We start from the raw sequence: 22,439 nt of genomic DNA, 5'->3' as shown, positions 1-22,439 counted from the left end.
TAAGACAGAGAGCTCCGAGTGTATTATATGTAAATAAAGTAGATTAGCCAAAATGCTGTGCTATTGAGTCTGTTACACATACTGCAAATACTCTGCAGGATCCCTAAGCATGCTAATGTCTTTTGGTATCAGTCACTGTGATGTTCAGGGAGAAGAAAGCTTTTTGAAGCTGCTGAATGACTGACCAGGAGGGAGAGAACATGCCAGTCGGGTCCTACATGCAAGTAGGACAATCCTAATAGAATACTGTGTAAATTTGCCAGAATTGTGTAGAACCTGGAGTCAGCCCTGTTCAATCTAAGGAACAAGTTGGGTGCACAGGTAGGGAGTGCAGAACCTTCCATTCTGCACTGCTTTTCAGCCCCATTGCCCAAATATTTTTTCTCCTAGCCAGACACATTATTGCTAATGAGCCAGTCTTAGTAATAAACAACCCTGAGAAACATAATGTGTCCATCTGTGTCTGATCCAGTGTGTGGTTTGCAATTGTGCCCTAAATTACCTTTTTGCTTCTCGGATGTGAGGGCGATCTGGCTGCGACATCTGTCACCCCATTGATCGCCAGGGTTGATTCGGCTGATCTGGCTGGCTAGGCGGGTGTCCCCTTCCTCCCTCACCGCTCCATGTGCGTCCCTCCCGAAGCTGCGCGCTCGGTGGAAGAGGACGACCATCCCAGATAGAAGGAGTGTACCGTTCTTCGGTCAAGGGTATACGATAGCTGCGCTCCCCTGCTAGAACCTCCAAACAAGCTCAAGGTCCATTTGTAGGAGAACGTAGGGTAGTAAAGCTTCCAAGACTCCAGACACATCCAAGTAAGGCGCTGCATGTGGCAGTTTGCCATTCTTAAAAAAAAAAAAATTACCTTTTTGCTTCTCAGCATCAAAAGGCTCTCTGCCCACCACATACTTTTGATGTGAATATAGACTTATGTGAATGTGGCTGCCATTGTGCCTAGTTTAGCTTTTGGTTTCCAGAGCTGCTGGGTGGCGCTTTGGTCTAAACCACTGAGGCTCTTGGGCTTGTTGATCAGAAGGTTGGCGGTTCGCATCCCTGCGACGGGGTGAGCTCCTGTTGCTCTGTCCCAGCTTCTGCCAACCTAGCAGTTTGAAATCTTATCAGTGCAAGTAGATAAATAGGTACCGCTGTGGCAGGAAGGTAAACGGCATTTCCATGCTCTCTGACTTCCATCACGGTGTCCTGTTGCACCAGAAGCAGTTTAGTCATGCTGGCCACAAGACCCGGAAAGCTGTCTGTGGACAAATGCCATCTCCCCCAGCCTGAAAGTGAGATAAGCGTCACAACCCCATAGTCACCTTTGACTGGATTTAACCACCCAGGGGTCCTTTACCTTTAACTTTTACTCTTTTCAGGTGGGATTCAATGAGGGCACATTCAGGTCACACAACTAAAGCTGATTTGGAACTCTTGTGAAACACAACTGGCTACCCCCACCTGCAAATTGGACTATCTGTGAAAAGGACAATGATGGAGAAACACTGGAAAGTGTGATACAACCTTTGCTTGATGCAACACGGAATAATCAAGGCAAGTCAGGAGGAATGATCAATAAACTGGTTGTAATTAGGCCGTTTCCAGGTAACCTAACTAGATAATCTCCTGTGAGAAATTTAAGAGTCGCACATGTTAAAGGTTATCTGAATTTTCCATAATCAAATCTTTGTCTGGTCAATAAATTTCTGCCCCTTTAAATAAAAACCAAGTAGAACTCTGAGAAAGAAAAAACTTCTGAGGCAGTTAAGGAGGAGTTTTGGGTGGCAAAATTGTTTTTAAAGGCTTCTGTTAAACCACAGGAGTAGTTCTGAAAGAAAAGAGAAATTAATTTGTTCATATCATCCTTGACTCAAGTGTAACACATATACAGAAGGTAATAACCATTTCTAATTATTCAACAATAAGCTCAGGAATGAAGGATTTGTGTAGTGTAAATTCCTACCTTAAAACAGCTCGGAGACTGACTTAAGAGAGAAACTGAAGAAGCCTGGTTGTCATGCAGGAAATTTAAATTTTTACATGAAAAATGAATGTGTATTTAGATGTCTATTGATATGTTAATGCTCTTGACAGCCCTTCAGTCTCTTAATTGGAGATTATGAAGACTTGCTGCAAATGCATATTTACAACCAAGATAGTGTTTTATTCAAGGATCAGGTTAATTTTAGAGTATGTTTTTCACTTTGAATAATCCTTGCTCCTTTACAGATTTTTCTTTTTAAATAAAAATCTTTTCCTCTTCAGAGACCAAAGCAAAATTCCCAGGCAAGTAGAATCCTATTTATATTGTGGGATATTTATTCTTCCAAGGGATGTTAGTGATGTTAGAAGAGGGGCAGTGCAACCGGTTTGGGGACAGATCATGCTCCTTCTGGGATAGTTTGTCTACCTTTGGTCCCCATCCTGCACTCAGCTTTCATCTGTGGGACCCTAGAAGCTGTCATACCCCAGGAAATGGATTTGACTGGCCAGCTAAACCAGGTGAGGGTAGCCAATGGGCCTTAAACCCTCAGTGAGTTAGGGACTTGTCTATCCCCTGCAAAGGCAGACTTTGGTGGATTGAGTTCACAAGACCAATGGTCTTGGAGGTGGTTTCTGCACATGCTGTTGAGTGAAATGAGAAGTAGATGGGGCTTGTTAACCTGGGATGGTAACCCTTATGGCTATAGTAATTTGTGATACCATGATGAAATCTAGCTGTCTGCAAACAAATGCCAGCTCCCTTGGCCTGAAAGCAGACATGAGCATCACACCCCATAGTTGAATTTGAGCTCACTCCGTCACAAGGATTCAAACCACTGACCTTCCGATTGGCAAGCGCCACCCGTGTCCTGTTGCTCTGTCCCAGCTCCTGCCAACCTAGCAGTTCGAAAGCATGCCAGTGCAAGTAGATAAATAGGTACTGCTGTGGAGGGAAGGTAAACGGTGTTTCTTTGTGCTCTGGTTTCCTTCACAGTGTTCTGTTGTGCCAGAAGCTGTTTAGTCATGCTGGCCACATGACCAGGAAAGCTGGCTGTGGACAAATGCTGGCTCCCTTGCCTGAAAGTGAGATAAGTGCTGCAACCCCAAAGTCACTTTTGACTGGACTTAACCGTCCAGGGGTCCTTTACCTTACCTTTTACCTTACTCATTTGTGAGCAAGGCATCAGGAGTAAACCCTAAGGAATAATCCATATCTGCTGTCTTGTGGAATGTCTTGAGGAGAAGAATAGGCCAATGAATAAATTCTAATAATAATAATAATATTTATACCCCGCCCATCTGGCTGAGACTGGATAAATTTGTGGAGAATAATACCTTTTACTAGCTGTTTGTCATGAAAATGTAATGGTTCGTTCATGTCTAGGGATAGTATGCCTCCTCAGGTCAATTTTTGTGGATTCAAACCGGTGGTGGGATTTCAGAAGGCCCCTGTCTTGCCACTTTGGCAAAGAAGATGCTCTGCTAGATGTAATCTTGGTGAGATCCACTAGGGCTTTTTCGGCCTTTTGCAGGTTCATTTGCAGATTGTTTCTTGGTGCGCAACAACTCTTTTATAAAGGGTAACCAGTTTGTTTACAATTTTCAGGCATGAAAGATGAAAATTGTCTAGGGATTTTTTTTTAAATGACTGAAATTGCATTTACAGTATAGATAAACAATACCTGAAGGAACAGATAAATATCATTTTTTTCGGAAGAATATAGGAAACTCAAACTATTGCTTGTGACCAATCATCTGTGTAGGCCTAAGTGATATTACTGTAAAGAGCACTTAACATATGAACCCATCTTGACTGTACCAATATCTTTAAAGGTAAAGAAAATCAAGTAAAGAAAATCCTCCTATGTTTTAAGACATACTGTCACACAAAGTTGAGTTCTATCACGGAGCTGCAGCCTTGAGGATAGCAGCACACTTAAGTACAAAACATACCTTGGGTATATGAATTACTCAGAAATGGAAAGCTCAAAATATTACTTCAGAGTAGTGACTGGATAAATGTACCTTGGGAATTATCCCTGTTGCCAACATAACCTGGAAGAAGATTCAGGAGACAGATAAAAGGCGGAAAGGTCATATTTATTAAACATAACAAACAGAAGATCTGCAAAACAATAGACAAATGATATGTGTGGACCATTCAGATTGAATTAATGTGTATGAGGGATGCACCCTCCACTCTCCTGGTCATATAAACAGTTGTATCCCATGGCTCCCCAACCAAGGATTGGGTCAATGTTCTCCCTCCATGCTAAGTTCTCCAGCTACCATGTCTTACAATCAAGGGTGGTGGCATTGTAGTCACATGGTGACATCACACAGCAAAGATTTATAGAAACCAATGAGTAGAGGGAATACTTTTCTCCAAACCAATTCTTGATGTGTTTAGAATATAGCATTTTTCCCCTTAGACGAAAAACTCCAATTTTTTTTTCCGATGAAAATTGGGACATCCCATTCTATAATGATATTTTTACTATTTATACCTTACAAATCTTACTGGGTTGCTCCAGCCACTCTGGGCAGCTGCTAAAATATATAAAAACATAATAAAACATTTAAAAACTTCCCTATACAGAATTGCCTTCAGATGGCTTGGGGGGGGGGGTCAGATAACTCCATACCCTCCAACATTTCTCCAATGAAAATAGGGACATCCTAAGGAAAAGCGGGGCATTCCAGAATCAAATCTGAAACTGGGACAGCTTCTTTGAATCAGGGATGTCCCTGGAAAATAGGGACACTTGGAGGGTCTGAAAGCAGCTTCACTATAAACTAGAAGCCAGAAGAGAAAAAACGATTTCATTCATTCATTCATTCTGTTACAAAATAAGTCTTTCTTTCTTTCTCTTTCTTTCTTTCTTTCTTTCTTTCTTATTCTGTACAAGTGAGGTATCACTTCTTACTGAGTGATGGGGCAAAAGAACACAGCCCCCAATTTTTCTTTATCTTTCCTGACCAAATTTCCCTTTTCCTTGTGAAGAAATGGAACTTTGAAAAGTGTGCCTTTCAAATGGATATGAAGAAATCCTGACTCTAATATTATGGGGTGGGCCAGGTGGCTGGGGAGGGCTGGTTGGTGAACTCACACCAACTTGGGTATACCTTATTGGCTCTAACATTGCTTATGGGTCCCTGAGGCAAAAAGAGTTCTACTGTCAAGTGAAAGCAACAATGTGAGCCTGACTCTTGGCTTATCTATGAAAGCTAACCAGTCATCAGCCCTTTTGTCACAAATGTGTGTCCCCATAGTGTAGCAGAAAGAGCAGTCTCAGGAAGTGAACTAGAGACTGAATCTGTAGATGAGGGAGAAGGGTTAGTTTCCAGGCGAAGCAGCCCACGGCCCCTCCTACCCAGTGAAGAAGAAGAACTGTTTAGTTTTCAAGAAGAGAAGGACTTCGACGTCAGCCAAAGAGTGGCTAGGAAACTATCAGATAAGACTGGGACAGAAAGCTCTTGGAATGAGACAGGCCACGTTTTTAGTCCCCGTAGTAGGAGATGGGGAAAACTCTGAGCCTTGCGGAAAGGCAGGGGTCGGAAGAAAGGGTTCTGGCATCATTCCTGTTGGAACTGGAATTCTGATTCAGACTAGGGCAACTAGTGTAAATGAAAGGAAGAGGGAAGCCCCGCTCTGGATGTGTTTTCTTGTAACTATCATGGAACTAACAAAGTCTCTCACTGCTCATCAGGATGGCTACTTGCCAAGGATCATTGTACCTTTATCCTCCCAGATATGTTTCTCATACTTTGCCGTGTGCCATTCTATTATTTTCTACCAAATAAATGCAAAATATACAAATTCATATTAAATCTTGCAAGCATTGGGTTAAATGCTAGGCTGAAGTCTTATATAATGAATTGAAGAAAATGTTTAAAATGACATATGTAAAAAAAAACCAGAAGCATTTTTGTTAGGGATTGTAGGACAAGACCTGCCAAGGAAAATAAGGAACTTATTTATGTATGCTACAACAGCGGCAAGAGTCTTGATAGTACAAGGATGGAAGAATGAGGAAACCCCAACAAAAGAACAGTGGCAAGAAAAATTGATGAGTTATGCAGAGTTGGCTAAATTGACGTACAAACTGCGAGACAAGGACAACTGTGACTTCAAGGAGGAATGAGAACTTTACACAAATTACTTAAAAACACAACAAAATGAACTAGACTCCTTGGCAGGTTTTAAATAAACATACACAGATTTATTGTTGATAACATGATGGATAGATATGTAAGGATATATACAATTTTATAATATGCAGAGAAAATATGTGCAGCGAAATCAGGGAGAGAAACTGAAGGAAGTCCTTGGTGGGGGTGGGAGGGTGGGGGGAATTTTAAAAAGGGGGGAATTATGTAGGTGATTATATGGTTTGATAATTTGTTATGTGGAAATTGAGCAATAAAAATATTTTTTTTAAAAAAATGCTAGGCTGAGGTCTGTTTGGGCCTTATCCTGAGGCAGCATAGTTTGGATAGCTCAGTTGGTTAGAGCATGGTGCTGATAACGCCATGTTGCACGTTCAGTCCCCATATAGGGCAGCTGCATGTTCATGCTTTGCAGGGGTTTGGACAAGTTGATTCTCAGGCTCCCTTCCAACTCTATGATTCCATGATTCTATGATCAAGGAAAAAGCTGATGACATCACACTGTCTCTTCATGATACAATTCTCTTATATGATGCAGACCCTCCAAGTTTCCCATTTGAAGGCAATCCTGTATATAGAAATGTTTTTATATGTTTTTATATACATTGGAAGCTGCCCAGAGTGGCTGGGGCAACCCACTAAGATGGGGGGGCATATAAATAGTAAAATTATCATTATGGAATGGGACGGCCCTATTTTCACTGGAGAATTGTTGGAGGGTAAAACTACAGGGCTTTATCATGCCTTTGGCCCTGTTGTGGCTCACAGCCATCCCCTAGCGGTTTGCATGAAGGTTCAGTTCCATTTAGAACAGGCTTCCCCAACCTCGGCCCTCCAGATGTTTTGAGACTACAATTCCCATCATCCCTGACCACTGGTCCTGCTAGCTAGGGATCATGGGAGTTGTAGGCCAAAAACATCTGGAGGGCCGAGGTTGAAGAAGCCTGATTTAGAAGAATGCATGCATGCACCCCAATTCATTCTCCAGCCTTTCATTGGGAATGAAATGGATTTAGCTATGAATAAATGTATACTGATTCTAAATTCAGTTTGAAAGCAAATGTAGGCAGACTGTGTCTGCTTCCTGTGTATGACTCAGATGCCTCCCTTTTATTGTATTTATTTTCCAGTAAACTTTCAGGGAAGGCAATGCTATATATATGTCTCCTTTCTTTCTAATTGCATACTGGCTAGAGACAACACTGGTATTTTTTTTCTATGTGTGCCTAGAATTTCCAGAGAAAAGAAGTCTCAACTCGGATGTCGCTGAAGCTCATCACAAGAGTCACTGGAACTGATTCTAGTCTCAGGTAAATGACTGCAAACCCAAAGTCATGGGGGGGGGGAGGAGAGAGAGACACACACAGAGCAGCTTAAATGGATTACTTACAGTGCAATCCTGTTCATGTCTACTAAGAACTAAACGCCATAGAAATCAATGGTGCTTATTCTCAAAAACACATTTTATTTATTAAATTTATACGCTACCCTTCAACTGAAGATTGCAGGGTACTTTACGATATAAACACACAAAAATACATACCATAATAACAAACAAAAAGTACCGCTCCCCAATTTAAAGGGCCTGGGGAAAGTGGGACCTAAAGATATATAAGGAAGGCACCAGGTGAGCAATATGCTCCAGCATTTCACTGATGAAAATAGGGACGTCCTTTAAAAAATAAAAAGATTTATGCATCTGCTCTAATCTTGCTCCTTTCTAAAATTTATTTATTGCTGTGTATTTCTTTTCTTTTTGTAAATGTACCAAAGAATAAAATAAATGAGGGATTAAGAGGTTTTCTCAGGATGGTGGAGAGTATGTGTGTCCCATTGGTGAAGCGGTGGCGGCACTTGGCCTTCTCCTGATGTTATATGTTCTGGTGGGAGGGACACAAAAAATGGGAGGGTCAGTTGGACATAACATTATGTTTGCTGACTGGGAACAGTTGTGGACCACAGGTATGAAATTTACGGCATGTAATGCCTTAAGAGAGAATAGTATGAAAATGATTTACAGGTGGTACATGACCCCAGTCAAGCTAGCAAAAATCTATCATCTGACCGATAATAAATGTTGGAAATGTAAAGAAACTGAAGGTACATTCTTTCACCTTTGGTGGACGTGATTAAGGCTTTCTGGGAAATGATCTATAATGAAATGAAAAAGGTATTTAAATATACCTTCCTGAAGAAACCAGAGGCCTTCCTCCTGGGCATGGTCAGCCAATTGGTGCCAAAGAAGGACAGAACTTTTTTTATGTATGCAACAACAGCAGCAAGAATACTTATCGCGTAGTATTGGAAGACACAAGATCTACCCACTCTGGAAGAATGGCAGACGAAGGTGATAGACTATATGGGATTGGCAGAAATGACCAGCAGAATCTGAGACCAGGGAAAAGAGCTGGCAGAAGAAGATTGGAAGAAGTTTAAAGATTATCTTCAGAAATATTGTAAAATTAAGGAATGCTAGCATGATGCTGGATTGAAATTAAGTAGTTTCCAGCTGTAATATAAGAAAGGGAAGCATGAGGAGGTCTGGAAAACAAGTTAAAAGAAAATAAGTAAATGGAAATTTTATGTGTTTTTATTTTTTCTGTTTTTGTATTTTTTGCGTATTTTGTATTTTTGCTGTTTTTCTTTTTCTTTTTAATGTATTTCTTTTGAAAAAGTTTAATAAATATTTATTTAAAAAAATGGGAGGGTCAGTTTGGGCGGGGGAGTGAGCCATGTCCCTATTTTCATCTGAGGAATGTTGCAGGGTATGAATTCAGGGAAGACAAGGTTTTCAATTGGGATGTTCTACATCCACTGTTTGAGGCAGTAGTGTCAGGCTTCGGGGGAATCAGATCCCTCTCCTGGTGACAGTAAATAATCAGATCAAACAAATGGAGCATTCTTACCAGTTAGTTTCTTTAGTAATCACAACAAGAGACAAAGGAATGCATATCTCTCTAGAAATGTTCACCCGCTCCGTCCCCATTAATCTGTTAGAATTCCTGCTCCATGACTGCAGTCATGGGATTGTTGTCTTTCACATGATGGTGTATGTTTTGACTCCACAGAGTGGGAAGTCACAGAGACAGGATGTTTGTGTTACTGTGTTCCGTGAAGTGGGACTATTGTCCTTTGTTTTTTATCTTTGCTGCCTGATGCTAGAGAGAGAGGGAGCCATGTTGCAGTGCTCCGTGTGTTTATATGTAAAGAAAGTAGATTAGCCAAAATGCAGAGTTGCTGAGGTCTGTTACGCAAGGTGCAAAGACTGCAGATCCCTAAGTGTGCCTGTTGGCATTGGTCACTGTCATGCTTGGGCTGAATAAAGCTTTTGAAGCTCCCGGACGATTGACCAGGAAGGAGAGAACATACCAGTTGGGCATTTGTCTCTGCCAAGGTCCTACCTGAGTGTAGGACAAGCTCCTAACATAATCTACATCACTGCTACGTTAGGTAATCTGAGCTTGTTGTCATTGTGCTTTCTGTTCTATCACTTTCCAAGCCCCTCTAGTCATAGGTAAGGGGGAGGGGCAGGAATGCTGTCCAAGGACACTGAATCTGCCAGTTGTCTCTCTCCTGGTGTTTCCTCTTCTAGCTGTTCCTCACCCAGTATTTCCCAGCTTTTCCCCTCTGGACTATGCCCCTCTGCAAACCACTGTTCTAAATCAATACTGTCCTCCTGCCCTTGGAAAGGTTCAGAAAAAGGGGGGGCGGCTCCCATCATTCCTCCTCAATCCAGCTCCTGACAGGTAAACTCACTGGGAATCTTAGGTGAAGAAAGTTCAGGCTTTCAGGTTTTCAGGCTTCCCACGGGCATTGGTGGACCAAACACTGTGCGAGCAGAGTATTGACTTAGATGGACCTTTGGCCTCCTCCATCAGGGTTTTTCTTATGCTTTTACCTCCATCTTAAAGTATCAAAATACACCTTTAAATATGCATTTTGAGAAAAGATGCACATTTTTAAAAACAAATCTCAAAAAATATTTTGAGAAGGTTTTTCAAAGGATTATTAGAAAGATGGAACCAGATGGAGTTGTGGGTAATAATATGTGAAAGTTGCAAGGACCAGAAATCAATAAGTCATCCAAGCTTAATTTTAATCCTGTGTATCCAAATATAAGACACAGGGTTGTAGTCAGCTCACTTTTACACAGAGTATACCCATTGAAATCAATGGGCCCAAGTTAGTCATGACTACTCTGAGTAAATGTGGATTGAAAACAACTCATGTTTTATATTTATACTCTCTCACACAAATATATATAATTCCATGGCATAGCATATCCATTTGGAAAAAGCATTTATTTGGAATAAATCAGTCATGTTGACCTAGATGGGTCAGTGTTGGGAATCAGAAGCACAAGGGACCCAGCTAGTCAGAATACATTTTAAATAAATTATATTAAGATGAAAACCATTTTCCCCGATTATAGTTATTCCCTCCTTATTCTTATGCAGATTCAAATCCACATTTGCAAGCTCCTAATATGTGAAGTGTCTACTCACAAGACAGGGCCAAATCCCCAAGGCAGCAATAAAGCATTTGTTTGGAATTTTAAACAGCTGCCCAAAATATGAATAGAAGTATTTTTCAGTGAAAGTATGCAGTGAAAGTTCCAAAGAGTCTGTTAACTAGAATTCAACATGTTTCAGCTTCCTGCAACACTTCAACACAAATTGATATAATTGTAACCGCTGAAGGATACCTGCCTTCTAAGATCTTCAAACGTTCTTCAGCAAATGATCTCTTTGGGATTCTGTAATGATCTTATATTAAACCTGGATGGAATCAGTCAAAACATTATGGGATTCCTATTCTAAAATACCTTCCTAATTTGTTTTTCAAGCACTAATAAAATGCTCTTTTATTCTCTTGGCATTTATTCACAGTATTTTGGAATGATAAATTACATGACAACATAAGGCCATTTGCAGTTTTCTCTTTTGCAATTTGTGCAATTTTTCACCTTTGTGAAATAAAATTATATATTAAAAAAATAGATAAGTGGGCCAACACAACATCTAAACTATCATGCTGTTATATTGTACTTCCTAACTGCTCTTTGGTTCATCAAAAGGAACCTATAATCATAACATCAAAAAGGTTCATTCTTGTCCAGGCTTTGATCCTGGTTAATGTGAATTTTTTTCTGGCCAGTCCTAATAAAGACTGAGTTTTTTAAAAAAAAATATATTGTGGCTGCAGTTCTGCACTGCAGTGCTTTTATTATTTGTGTGAAAAATTTAACTCCATGTTTTATGTTTCTATATAGTGTGTCTTTGTAAAAAACAACAACGATGCAGCATAATAAATTAATATCTATACATTGATAAAATAAGAATAGAAAATAATTGTTTAGACATGCTGATCTATTTTTCTTCACTTGAAAATATTATTTTCTTCACTAATAACAGCCAAATACTAGCCATGCTTACTTGAAAGTCAGTGCCAATGTGGTTTGGCTTTGTAAAAGTGTGCTGGATGGCTATCTAAGTAAATTACATGTACATTGAATTACAGTCCAATTCTGTTCAGGTTTAGAAATGACATCTGACTGATTTCAGTGCAGCTCACGTCCCCAAGTAGGTTGATATAGAATTGTAGCCTTAATCCCATTCACTCCAATTTTGTGATTTCTGAAGAGACTGGGGAATTCTAGTGGAGATTCTGCTATGGGCGCCTGGTAATTCAGTTGTGTGTATGGATAAATTCCCTTGAAATGAATGAAGGCTCCAGTATTCACAGAAGCGAAGCATCAGAGGGACATGGGATTGATGATTATGGACATCAATTAACTTTAATGGTATCAATTATGCATTATCAGAAATTGTCATGAAAGTGACTGCAATGACAATCTAAAACTTGTTGATTTAGATTCCTTGCTCAGCTAGCCACTAAACTTATAGATTAACCTAGATTAACCATTCTACCACTCATTGTACTTGTTGTACTCAATCCTTGGCATGTCCGGTTGGGCAGGGATTGCAGATAATGCTGAGTTGAATGGACAAATCATCTGACTTGGTCTAAGACAGCTTCCTGTCTCCTGGTTATAAAACGCAACTGCTGTTTTTAAGAGACATGAGAGCAATAGCAAACTCTTGGTGGTAATAATAATAATAATAATAATAATAATAATAATAATAATAATAATAATAATTTATTTGTACCCCGCCCATCTGGCTGGGTTTCCCCAGCCACTCTGGGCGGCTTCCATAGAAACCAAAAACACACTAAAATATCACAGATTAAAAACTTCCCTGAACAGGGCTGCCTTAAGATGTCTTCTGAATGTCAGGTAGTTACTTATCGCTTTGACATCTGGTGGGAGGGCGTTCCACAGGGCAGGCGCCACTACCGAGAAGGCCCTCTGCCTGGTACCCTGTAGCTTTGCTTCTCGCAATGAGGGAACCGCCAGAAGGCCCTCGGCGCTGAACCTCAGCGTCCGGGCAGAATGATGGGGGTGGAGACGCTCCTTCAGGTAACTGGGCCAAGGCCGTTTAGGGCTTTAAAGGTCAACACCAGCACTTTGAATTGTGCTCGGAAACGTACAGTCACCAGTCTAGCTGCCGCATTCTGGATTAGTTGTAGTTTCCGAGTCACCTTCAAAGGTAGCCCCACGTAGAGCGCATTGTAGTAGTCCAAGCGGGAGATAACCAGAGCTTGCACCACTCTGGCGAGACAGTCCGCGGGCAGGTAGGGTCTTAGCCTGCAGGCCAGATGGAGTTGGTAGACAGCTTCCCTGGATACAGAATTGACCTGCGCCTCCATGGACAGCTGTGAGTCCAAAATGACTCCCAGGCTGCGCACCTGGTCCTTCAGGGGTACAGTTACCCTATTCAGGACCAGGGAGTCCTCCACACCAGCCTGTCCCCCCAAAACAGTACTTCTGTCTTGTCAGGATTCAACCTCAATCCATTAGCCGCCATCCATCCTCCAACTGCCTCCAGGCACAATAGAAAGTCTAGCTGTTTTAAGCAGGGATACATACATATCAGGTTCTCATGTGGAGCAAATTTTATCTGTATACTGCAGGCTTCTTTCATGTCAATCTCTGGCTTAAGGCTATGACTTCAGGGGTGGCGGCAGAGTGCAACTACCTTATCTGGTATAAGATCTGAATTTCTCCCATCTGACTGCACCCCGCCCCCACAAGCAACAATTTTGCTTATAATAAAATGAAAACATGTCACACTATAAGCTCTGGTATATGAGCATTGTGGTAAATAGTTTCTGAACTGGGGGCCAGAATTCCACGCACATCATTTGCAGCCTTGCAAAATTTGAGACAATAGCTTCCAAAAGTATTGGAGCTACCAGCTAAGAAGGACAAAAGAAAATCTTTCTTTTTCCTAATACAAGGCGGGAGGGGAGAGAGAGAGAGAGAGAGAGCGCACAGATTCAGGAATGATGAGCTAAATGAGTGCCTGACCTGACAGATGAGGTGGAAGTGAATTACAGCTGAGATCATTATGTTTCCAGTGTTTCTGAATCTAAATCAGATCTGCAAGTTGATCTTCATGTAGAAAGGGCCAACTTTATTTTATAGCTGCAGGTAGCTCATTCTTCTTCTTCTTCTTCTTCTTCTTCTTCTTCTTCTTCTTCTTCTTCTTCTTCTTCTTCTTCTATCACTCATAGCCGAGGAAGATTGTCTTCCATAAACATGGTTTTAACAATGACAAGACAGGGTTGAGCATATTCTTAGATTGAAGATAATTCAAGGTTTGCATTTACAACTTTCATCCAAATGCTTTCATCCAAATGCAAATATAAAGTCTATCTTTAAATCACCCAAAGTTTGGAGGAGCACTTTAAGAATGAGTTAAGGGGTAGCAGGCCAGTGACTTACCTGTGACACAATCACCTTCCTCTGCACACTCATCTTCAATATTGTACTGGCAACATTTGACTAGGAAAGAGCTTTGGGATCCTGAAGGAGAGATATATAGATTTTTGTAAACCACTACTGGTAAAGTTTATTACCTGATCTTCAACCCATGGTCTCAGGGCAGGTAACAACAATCAAAGCACAGTATTAAAAGCAGTTTAAAAGAACTTAAAATCACAGAAGGTGGGTCCCAATGAAAAACATCTCAAGCATCCAAAGCCAGGATAAAAAGGTGTGTCTTCTGCATTCATCAAAAGCTGTATAATGAAGGTGCCAGACATACATCTGTGACAAGGGAGTTCCACAACTTAGGGGCTGCCCCAGAGAATGCTCTCTCCAGGGCCACAGCCTCCTGAGGGTGGTGGAACAACCAGGAGGGTCACTTATGCCAATCTTAGCAACTGTAGGGAAGGTGGTGCTCTTTCTTTCTTTTTCTTTTTTTTAAAAATAGAAACAATTAAAAACCAAATCAAACCTTCCATAACTTATCTTTCATTTACTTGTTTCTTTGACCTCCTCGCACCTCCCTTTTTTGTATTCTAGTTCAGTTAGCTAGTTCAGCAAATCCTTTCATCTTTATTTTTGTCCTATTAAATTATCTTAATATAATGTGACTTAACATTCTCACCAATTGACAATCTATTTTTACTTGATCCTTTATAACATATCTGCTAAAACCACATAACTTCATTCCAACATCCTTCTAACATTCCTTAATTTTACAATGTTTCTGTAAATAAACTTTAAATTTCTTCCAATCTTCTTCCACGACTCTTCTCCCTGGTCTCGGATTCTGCCAGTCATTTCCGCCAGTTCCATGTAGTCCATCACCTTCATCTGCCATTCTTCCCTGGTGGGTAGATCTTGTGTCTTCCAATACTTTGCAATAAGTATTCTTGCTGTTGTTGTGGCATACATAAAGAAAGTTCTATCCTTCTTTGACACCAATTGGCTGACCATGCCCAGGAGAAAGGCCTCTGGTTTCTTCAGAAAGGTATATTTAAATACCTTTTTCATTTCATTATAGATCATCTCCCAGAAAGTCTTAATCCTTGGGCATGTCCACCAAAGGTGAAAGAATGTACCTTCAGTCTCTTTACATTTCCAACATTTATTATCAGGCAAATGATATATTTTTGCAAGCTTGACTGGTGTCATGTACCACCTGTAAATCATTTTCATTATATTCTCTCTTAGGGCATTACATGCCGTAAACTTCATACCAGTGGTCCATAACTGTTCCCAGTCAGCCATCATAATATTATGTCCAACAGGTGGTGTTCTTTCAAGTATTTGAGGGCTGATTTATTAAGGGTCTTAAACACTCATGTAAGCAGAAACAAGTTGGCAGCCACTGTTTTAAAATGGGTTATACGAAATGTAAATGCAACTCCAGCCTGCAATCAATTAGCCTTTGGGACGAATTGAAATGCCCAAGTCATCTTCAAGGGCAGCCCCATGTAGAGCACATTGTAATAATGCAATCTGGAAGCTACCAGAGCATGGAGTACAGTGGCACAATCATGTCTGCCAAAAAGAGGGCATAGCTGGCAAACTATCAAAAACTGAGGATGGCACTCCTAGCTACCAAGGTCACCTGACAGTGTTGAATCCAGCAGTACCTCCAAGCAGTGGACCTCCTCCTTCAAAGGGAATGCAATCCTTCCCAGGGCAGGCCATCTCTCCACCTCCCAGCCACCTAGGCCCCATAACACCTCAGGATTTAGCTTCAGTTGAATGGCCCACATCCAACCCATCACTGCCTCTAAGAACTGGTCTGCCTCTTTTAATTCACTTGGAATTGACAAATAGAGCTGGGTGTCAACACGTCGGCTAGATGAGGACCAGCCCAAGACATTTTGCTGCCTGAGGTATACAAGTTTGTACACACACATAGCTCTGCCCATATCCCTGATTAGCCTTCTGCATCTGTTGTTTAATAGTAGGACCGGCCCCAACTAGGATGTAAATCTTAGAGTGAAACTCATTTCAAACACATTTCACAATATTTCCTGCCAGGATAAATACTTACATGGGTGGTGGTGTGCATGGAAGAAGAGAATCATTGTTTTTGTGTGTTAATTCACACAAGTTGAAATGCATCCTGCCCCACCCTGTTCAGAGATGAGTTTCTCAAAACCATAGGGAGCATGCTAAAATCTCCAAAGCTATAGTGTAGATGTAGAAAACAGTGGTGGCCCTTAGGGCCTCAATGCTATGCCGTGTCAAAACTCAGCACCATCCTGCCTCTTGTCTTCCAGTGCCACTGAAAAAGTTGCACTCTTCTAGATCTGCCTCTGCGGGGAACCTGTGACCCTTGAGATGTTGTTGGACTTCTCATCAACCCCAACCAAGGATGATGGGAACTGTAGTCTATCAACATCTGGAGGGCCATAGGCTCTCAATCCTTCCCCTTGTGCATGCACTCCTGTTAACAAAACTCTTTAAAGGTTCTTACAAATTCCTCCCTAAATACCAAACAGAAACAGCAGTTTACTAGGGATAGCTCCCCAAAACAGGGGCAGTTGGAGTGTATAATAATTTGGTTGTGTTCCATTACGACTGGAAGGATTTGATCATTTATATGGGGGTCCAAGGTTCATAAATAAGAGCTACCAGGAAACTACTTGGGATGTTTGGCTGTATAAATCAGTTTTCTCTATATCATGTTATTTGTTGCACATTGTACGGTGTTATACTGCAAGGCCAATATTGCTAGCTGCTTCTACGTCCCTGTATACATAAATCAAGAGGCAGTGTGTGAACAGTACATATTAAATACAATATTGATTCTACTTGCCTTCCCAAGAATGGACGAGGGAAGCAATTGGGTCACAGCTATGCTGGAATTGTTTTGACCTGACTTGGCACTGCTTGAAGAAACTCATAATGCAAGCAAGAGGGAAAGCAAGGGAGGAAATGAGAATATGGGCTGGAGAATTAATGGTCTGAAGAGAGAGAGAAAGAGGAAACAAGAGGGGTTGAAACACAGCCATCCATACAGCAGGGTACTTCATGGATCCACGTTAATGTTCTCCTGAGATTACTTTGTTTTATTAATGAAGAGACGGGCCGAACAAAAAAGAGAGGAAGATGTGCCATAAAACAAAGTCCAGAACACAATGAGGGCATACAGAAGAGAATACACAGAATTACCAACCGATATGAAAAGAAACCAGCAAACTCTCTTTTTAACCTCTAGGCGTGATGCCAGATTTTTGCAGCTAAAAGACAGCAGTGACTTGATTGCCAGAATGTCTGAGTAAATATGAACAGCATCCTGCTATGTTTGCATACGTGCTTCAAGGGTGCATCCAAGCATGTGTGCCAGGTTGTTAAGTTGGTCCCACACTGCCATGTTTTGCATGTTTCTGCACAGGAGATCACACAGCGCTCAGGGAATGTTTGTCCAGAGCTGCCCTTCTACGCAGGCTCTTCTGAGTCAAAGGGAGGAGCACAGTGGGTGAGGGCAGAGCAACATAGCAATGTCAGTTGTGAGGACCGGTTTTGTACCTGGTGTGGCGATCACACAGGGACCCCGGACATTTCACTGTCTATTGATCCCTGTGCCACCACTTTATTTCTCGCTGCCACCACCCAGGCCCTACCTAGTACAATACTGAGTCCAGTCAGGGTTAAATTGGAACATAAACTTCTGTTTATTTATTGCAGTTTAACAAGCGTGTGGTTTCATAAACGGTATCGGTCCATTACAATCATGGGGTGCCTATCCAGACCTATAACTTCCGCTACCTGCTCTCACTCACTAAACCACGTCTCAGATATTTATTTGTCTTCCTAGCTCCTAACTTTTCCTGATCCAGTTATTTCACTACACTAACTCAACCTACCCACAGACTCTATCCCAACTCACTCCCACTCCAACCAACCACCCAACTCCCAATCAACTCCCCCCTTTGCCCCTCCCAGAGCTGGTTTTATAGTCCCTCTGACTCCATCCCCTGGGTTCTGATTGGGCAACCTGTTTAACTATTTCATCTCCAGCACTCTCATATGTTAACGTCACACCTAGCTCCTTTTGTGGCCCTGCCTCCTTTGTGCTCCGAGCTCCCACTGCCTGCTCCAGGTCCCAGATTTTTTCACATCAAAAAGTTGAGCGCAATCGAAATCTGCAATCTGGGTTTACAGGCTTTTGCAATGAGTATTGAGATAGTGTATGCAAAGGTGTTTGAATACCTGACCTGCCTTTGCTAAACTCATTTAGTGATCCATGCGACGGTCATCTCCAGGCTTGACTACTGTAATTCGCTCTACACGGGGCTGCCCTTGAAGCTATCCCAGAAACTCCAGCGGGTGCAGAATGCTGCAGCGAGACTCCTCACGGGGACTCTGCCATGGGAGCATATTCACCCAGTGCTTTTCAAGCTGCGCTGGCTCCCGGTGGAGTACAGGATCAGATTTAAGGTGCTGCTTTTGACCTTTAAAGCCCTTCATGGCCTAGGACACTCATACCTACGGGACCGCCTCTCCTGGTATGCCCCACAGAGAGCCTCAAGGTCCATAAATAGCAACACCCTTGTGGTCCCGGGCCCTAAGGAAGTTAGATTGGCTTCAACCAGAGCCAGGGCCTTTTCAACTCTGGCTCCGGTCTGGTGGAACGCTCTGCCTCACGAGACCAGGGCCCTGCAGGATCTGATTTCTTTCCGCAGGGCCTGTAAGACAGAGTTGTTCCGCCTGGCCTTTGGCTTGGAGCCAATTTGATTCCCTCCCTCTCTTTCTTTTTTCATTTCCTTCTCCTTCTGCGATGAGGCTACATTTTAATATTTTAATGTTTCAATATTTTAATGTTGTATTTTTTTTAATCTTGTTTTTAAGTTGTAATCATTTAACTTGTTTTTATTATTGCTTGTAAGCCGCTCTGAGCCCGGCCTTGGCTGGGGAGAGCGGGGTATAAATAAAAATTATTATTATTATTATTATTATTATTATTATTATTATTATTATTATTATTAAAAATCATCCTCATCATTTATAAATATACTGATCTCTCCATCTGTTTCTTATTTTGTTTCTGTAGCTCTCTCTGTTTAAATTCCTGGCCACTTTCCCCATCAGTCTCTCCTCTTTCACCTAAGTACCTCTTTCTCTCTCTCCCAACTTCCCTTCCCCAAATTTTGCTTGTTACCAGTCTTCCTTTTCACACTCTCCAGTATTTCAGCAGCTCTAGAGATGGGCATGCTTTGTAATTGTTTTTCACTCTCCTAATCATTGACAAATGTCATTTTTATTCTCTCCTGGTTAACTAAGGCTGCAATCCAGCAAAGATTTACCTGGGAATAAATTTAGCTGATCTCACCGGGATTGACTTCTGAGTAAATGTGTGTAGTAGGATCGATGCTTTATTTATTTAAAGTGCAATCACTAGTACAGATTATATCACCTCTCTTGAATCCCTTCCCACATACTCCCTCCTCTTCTCTATGCTCTGTGCAAGCTCAGTCACTATCAAATCTACCTTGCTCCTGTCAATCACAATCGCACCTTTACACCCTCTGCCATGCTGGGCCCTGGTGTTTAAAATAGCCTTGTCTCTTTGTTTGCTAAATGGCTTCTCTTTCCCTTGTTCAAATTTTACTTCTGCCATAAACTCAATATAGGTAAACCCTATCTTAATATAGATAAACCCTTTGGCACTATGGAGACCATAATATTTATATATCTGTGTTGAGGTTTACTGAGATAATTGCAGTAATTCAGGTCATTTGTCACAGAGCAAGCCAGTTAGTAAATCACACTGTTCAAATCTGGAGTTAACTCTTTATTAGCGAAGCATGATCTTCCCACACTTGGCTGAGTTTGAGTCCTAATGAGCACAGCAGCTCCTGCCCTGTAGGTCCTACTACATGAAATCAGTTGCTCACACTAAAAGTCCCCAACTCTCCACAGCCATCTATGTCTCCTCTTCAGGGCTTATTGCAAGGAATCAGAGACTGCGCCTTCATGAAGCCTGTCTTTGCTCTTCTCATTTCATACCTCTCCTGGTCCTAGAAGTCAATGGAGCAGGGGAGGTTGTCACAGCAGGAGGGGAAGGAACTCATGACTCTTCACTAGCCTGACTCATCTCTGCCTCTTGACCTCCCTCTTCCCATTAAGCTGCTTCAGCTTCAGCTTCTGATTCTTGACTTCTCTCTTCCACAAACTTCCCCCACTCACTGAGCCCTGTTACTCCTACAGCTTCTGACACCTCCTCTTCCTAGTCTTTCCCCTCTTCTCCCTGTGACTACTCATCATTGACCCATCACCATTCTCCAGGTTCTGAGCCGTCTTTCCTTGGTAGTTCCCCAGCCAGTTCCTCTGTGTTCAACCAGTCCATGACAGCATGCGCTTGGGTAGCTCAGCTGATTAGAGTGTGGTGCTGAGAATGCCAGAGTTGCAGGTGAAATCCCCACATGGGACAGCTGCATATTCCTGCACTGCAGGGGGGAGAGGGTCCCTTCCAACTCTACAATTCTATGATTCTATTATCGTTGCTATGTCTAGGTTCTTTTATTTCAGGACTACAGCTCCCATCATCACTGACCATGTTGCCTGGTGCTGATTTCTCTCTCTTTAATACTTTCCCACACTTCATGTGTTTAAATCACTTGACACTTCAGCTGGAAAAAAAACCTGAATGTATTCAGGGCCACAGGAAGGTGGTATGGTGTGGGGGACAGGAAAACTGAAATCCCCAGCAATTTTCAGGGTATTCAAGATTTGCAGGTATTCAGGAATTCACTGGCTTCAGAGGAAATCCTCTACTTGTGGTCAAAAGCTGGTGGCTACCATTTTGCTCTCAAAGGCCCCCCAAGTGATGCTCTGTGATGATGCAGGATTGCTTTTAAGGAGGTTTCTAGGAAGAAAAATTGTGGCCCATACTATTTTCCACTATATTTTCACCAGAAGTCCATCTTAGCATATAGTGTCACTCTGATGGCTCTGATGGTCTAGTGGTTGCCAAGAGAGGAGCTCCCATGGTGGCAATCGGTTGGGTTCAGTGTAGTGCTGTGGTTAACATTCTGTCAGTGCAATCATTTCTTTTTGTGCTATTAAACTCCCCCCCCCATCTGTTTTGTAGTTCCCCCACCCAGCTTTCTGGAGCAAATTGGGGAATGATACAGGTTACATGTTGTGGAGTGAACAGGGGAAGTCCTCTTGTGCAAGCAGAAATAATTGTGTGAGCACAATTATTTAGTCAAATACTGTCTAGTGAGGTTGCCTCTGAATGTCACCTCCCTCAAAATCAGAAAATGGGGTGGCAAAATTGATTAGCATTTTGCCTTGTTGTCAGACTGCTCCCACTGGTGACCCCTTATCTGCATATTCCCACCCCTTCATTTGCACATCTACAGTCTGGGCACCTTTAAGTGGTACAGTGCAGGAATGTGATCCTAGCGTGACAGAACTCAAAGAAATGACTATATAAATCTGATATTTTAGTTCAAAATGGGTGTGAGGAATCTCTGGCCCTCTAAATGTTGTTGGATTCCAGTTACCATCAACCCTAGCTGGTGGTCAAGGGGGATAGGAAAGCCCTCTAGAAGTCATTAGATTACAAGTTGTGTAGGGCATATTTGCCTTTGACCGGAGTTAACCATCCAGGGGTCCTTTACCTTTTTACCTTATACCACTGCTGACAGAGGAATGAAAGTTTTAAGAGTATATAATGCAATTACTGCAAGGTTTGCCAGAGGCAGTATAGCATACAATAGTTTGTTACCTGCTCTCCTTCTGACTTCCATGGCAGTCAACAGAATTCAAGTTCATTGCAATCCTTCAATGGATATTGACTACCTAATACGTTAATATTAGTGAGGCTGAAAGAGTCATATGGTGCTGAAGAGTTGACATATTCCCCAGCGATACTGAGATAATATACTGTATCTTTCAGTAAGTTGCCATAAATATCATTTGGTTCGGGGGCAGAAGAAGAGATTGATTAAGCCAGCCAGGAGAAAAGAAGAAATCAATCAATTTGGAATTAATTATGTCAAAGCTTTAAGTGCTGTTTTTTCACCAAAAAAACATATGGAGAATGGACAGGTGAGCTAATGATTATGAAGCACTCCAAATAGAGTTGTGAACAATTACTTGAGTAGACATTGAACTTGGGAATCCATTTAGATATGATTGATTCCACCGTTGCAATTGAACTGATGAATTGATTCTATAGTTGTTTTGGTCCTTGAGGTTCACTAAAGATTAAATACTAGATATATAACAGCTGAAGGTAAGTATCTGCTCTTTTCTTCGATAACTCACTTTTAAAATGGCATCAAATTCCCATCAGCCACAGCAGTGTAAAATGCATTGATTTGTAAAGTGCATGCAATAGGTAAAGCCCATCTGCTCTCTAGTGGTAGGAGCACTGCAAATACCTTGCCTGGTTCTTCTTCTTCATGATCTG

General features: G+C 41.7%; 1 long non-coding RNA gene across 1 annotated transcript; it reads left to right on the top strand.

Moving 5' to 3' along the window:
- Positions 1-1,762: 1,762 nt before the first annotated feature.
- Positions 1,763-19,686, top strand: LOC309368147. The gene is made up of 3 exons (XR_014167572.1): positions 1,763-1,885; positions 7,375-7,454; positions 19,071-19,686. It is a non-coding gene; the product is annotated as an uncharacterized lncRNA (long non-coding RNA).
- Positions 19,687-22,439: the final 2,753 nt, after the last annotated feature.

Source organism: Podarcis melisellensis (genome assembly GCF_964234715.1).
Source record: "Podarcis melisellensis genome assembly, chromosome: 4".
Classification (NCBI taxonomy): Eukaryota; Metazoa; Chordata; class Lepidosauria; order Squamata; family Lacertidae; genus Podarcis; species Podarcis melisellensis.
The sequence above is the reverse complement of the archived record's forward strand: the minus strand, read 5'-3'. Positions and strand labels throughout refer to the sequence as shown.